We start from the raw sequence: 3,933 nt of genomic DNA, 5'->3' as shown, positions 1-3,933 counted from the left end.
TGTTTTTGGTCTGTTGGTTTGTCAATTGTTAAATTAGCCTTGTACAGAGGTACCTTTGTTGATTTTAAGGTATTTTTCCCATAAGGATGTTTGGGAAACCTGTTAATGCGTCCATGGTCCCGTGGAGCTGCATATATTTTAGTCACATGTAAAATAATGAGGTTGTTTTTGACACTTAAACACTGAAAATAACACAAATATAATATAAACACACTGAAATACAATTACAAACAGTTAAACATCAGTAAAAGCTGCACTTTAGTTTTACTTCTTTATTGTTTCCTGACGCTTCTTAATGCTGGAGATGCTTGATCTTGGAATACCATATTCCCTTCAGCACCGGCGCATTCACATGAGAAGTGACAAAACCACTTTTGTGCTGCTGTGTAACGGTGCACAAAACTGAACGTGACTTATTGTAGTAAAACAGCGAGTGAGGAATGTGATTAGTGGAGGAACTTATGAGCAGTAATAATGAAGAGAAGTTTAGTGCTCCTGTCTCCTTCTTTTACTACATTAAACCACGTTAAGCTTTATTTTCAACCAGAAGCGTTTTAGACTCTGGGAGAAGCTGATTCTTATTCTCACCATTTCTCAGAAGCTCGAGCTGTAACACAAGTTTAAAAGTGAAACAGGGAGGAAAATCCAGATACACACAGATACATGTGGAGCTGTAACCCTGGATCTGAACCTTATTCCACACTAATGCAGATTCAGCTCAGATTCACACTTTGATGAAGAGCGCTGAACAAAGCGGCGGTTTATTGTTCATTTGAAATTAAATAAAACAAAATTTTTTAAAAGCTGAACACGTCAAGTTTAAAGGTACAAATTCCTCCACATAGGGCGTCGAGTTTCACAGATTTTAAGTTTAGGGGACATCGAGTTACAAGGTACCACCGTATCTTATTACGGATCCAAAGTCACTCAGAATCGCTCATACAACTAAGGGGAATTTCAAGAAGCCAATCTATCTACTGCATGTTTTTGGAAGGTGAAAGAAATTTGGTTGACCTGGAAAAATGCACAAGAATTTAGGGAGAACGAAGCAGCCAGTAAACGGAAGCAGATCAAACCCACGTCCCCTGGTGCTGGTAGAGTTAAAGCTACTCATTTATTTATAAAATATATTGACTTATTAAGTATTCTTTTATTTATTCACTTAAGTAGGTATTTTATCCTGGTCAGGGTCGTGGTGGGCACTGGAAACAAAGTGGAATGCACCCGAACCAGAACATCACATTCATTCATTCGTTCATACACACTCACCTAAGCTAAATAAAAAGCTAAAATTAAGCACAGTTCCACTAAAGACTTGTAAAGCACACAGATTTATTTATTTCTTTATTTTTTAATTCACAAGGGCACATAAACACCTTAATCCTTAAATTAAAACGTTCAGAAAATAGGCTTATCATTTGATTCGGTTCTTTTCTGTTGTGTTTTAATGCAGTTGTGTCTTTTCTGGGCGGCACGGTGGCACCTTACAGCAAGAAGGTCCAGGGTTCAATTCCTTTCTGTGTGGAGTTGGCATGTTCTCCCCATGTCCGCGTGGGTTTCCTCCGGGAGCTCCGGTTTCCTCCCACAGAACAAATACATTCAGTCAGGTTAACTGAAGATAGTAAATCTCCAAGCTCAAGCTCAGCACTGTGAGCTACATAGTGTGTAACTACACCACTGATAGTGAACTAATAAATCATTTAATACTATCTAGTACAGTAGACTGCAGTTGGACTGTAGCACATGTTTTTTAGTAGGGCCCTGTTCCCAAACTCTGTTAACCTGAACCCCCTTTGGAAAACGTTTAATCCAGTTCGACATGACGTCTGGCCCAGTGAGACCAGTACAGAAACGATATCAGTTCCCGACTCCTGTTCCACCCTTCCAGTGTAGATAGAGATCATGCAGACGTGACTGTAACCACCCGGCGGCGAGAAGAAGCAGATTTACACCGGCTCATTCTGGAAACGCCACGATGTTATCAGAGTCACACATCAGATAAACGCTCGCGCTGTGGTTCTGTGGTTCTGTACACAGAGAGCAGCAGGAAAACGCCGGTCAGCACCAGACAGGTCAGCAGCGGACAAACTGGAGATGTAAAAATGGATCATTCTCAGCACTGCAGTGACACTGACATGGTGGTGGTGTGTTAGTGTGTGTTGTGCTGGTATGAGTGGATCAGACACAGCAGCGCTGCTGGAGTTTTTAAACACCTCACTGTCACTGCTGGACTGAGAATAGTCCACCAACCAAAAATATCCAGCCAACAGTGCCCCGTGGGCAGCGTCCTGTGACCACTGATGAAGGTCTAGAAAAAAACAGCAGCAATAGATGAGCGATCGTCTCTGACTTTACATCTACAAGGTGGACCAACTAGGTAGGAGCGTCTAATAGAGTGGACAGTGAGTGGACACGGTGTTTAAAAACTCCAGCAGCGCTGCTGTGTCTGATCCACTCATACCAGCACAACACACACTAACACACCACCACCATGTCAGTGTCACTGCAGTGCTGAGAATGATCCACCACCTAAATAATACCTGCTTTGTAGTGGTCCTGTGGGGGTCCCGACCATTGAAGAACAGGGGGAAAGCAGGTTAAAACAGTATGTAGAGACACAAATGAACTACAGTCAGTAATTGTAGAACTACAAAGTGCTTCTATATGGTAAGTGGAGCTGATAAAATGTAATGATTGGTGGCTGATCGGTGTATATATAATATATAACAGCCAATCATCTCACAGCTCTGCTACCGTTATTTACAGCGTCGCGCTTCAAAGATGTTTTCAGGTAAATACCAAGTGTATCAAACATCTAAAGTTCTCAGAAACACAGACCTGGTGTATGTGTGTGTGTGTGTGTATGTGAGTGAGAGTGTGTGTGTATGTGTGTGTGTTTGTGTGAGTGTGTGTGTTTGTGTAAGTAAGTGTGTAAGTGAGTGTGTGTCTGTGAGTGTGTGTGAGTGAGTGTTTGTGTGAGTGTTTGTGTGAGTGTGTGTATGAGAGTATGTGAGTGTGAGTGAGTGTTTGTGTAAGTGAGTGTGTGTCTGTGTGAGTGTGTGTGTGTGAGTGAGTGTTTGTGTGTATGTGAGTGTGTGTGTGAGAGAGAGAATGTGAGTGAGTGTTTGTGTGAGTGTGTGTGTATGAGAGTATGTGAGTGTGTGAGTGTATGTGTAAGTGTGTGAGTGTATGTGTAAGTGTGTGTGTGTATGTGTTTGTGTGTATGTGTGTGTATGTGAGTGTGTGTGTGTGTGAGAGAGAATGTGAGTGAGTGTTTGTGTGAGTGTGTTTGAGTGTGTGTATGAGAGTATGTGTGTGTGTGTGTATGTGTTTGTGTGTATGTGTGTGTATGAGAATATGTGAGTGTGTGTGAGTGATTAAGTGTGTGTGTGTGAGTGAGTGTGTTTGTGTGTGTGTATCTGTGTGTGTGTGTTTGTGTGTGTATGAGAGTACGTAAGTGTGTGTGAGTATTTGAGTGTGTATGTGAGTGTGTATGAGTGAGTGTTTGTGTTTGTGTGTGTGTGTGTGTGTGTGTGTGTGTGTATGAGAGTATGTGAGTGTGTGTGTGAGTGTGTGTCCAAAGGAAAAAATAATTTTATTAATGTTTTTTAAATAAATGAATGTATTTGGACGCACGACTATGAGCTTGCTGCAGGGGCTCAGTCATGCTGGAACAGGAAAGGACCTTCCCTAAACTGTTGCTGCAAAGTTGTAAGCTATATTTTTCTTTATGTAACTGATTTATTAGACCTGTGAGCAACTGCTGTGTCTGAAACACATAAATCCAGTATTTAGAAGTGCTGTCCCAATACTTTTGACCCTGCAGTGTGTGTGAGAATGTGAGTTTCTCTCTCTGAGAAGAAAAGCTGCTGTTTACTCCAGCGGCGGTGACACCGAGGTCAGAAGTTTCCATCCAGGTTCCAGCGGGAGTCG

This window comes from Trichomycterus rosablanca, chromosome 4, assembly GCF_030014385.1.
Source record: "Trichomycterus rosablanca isolate fTriRos1 chromosome 4, fTriRos1.hap1, whole genome shotgun sequence".
NCBI lineage: Eukaryota > Metazoa > Chordata > Actinopteri > Siluriformes > Trichomycteridae > Trichomycterus > Trichomycterus rosablanca.
This window is presented reverse-complemented; position numbering follows the sequence as displayed.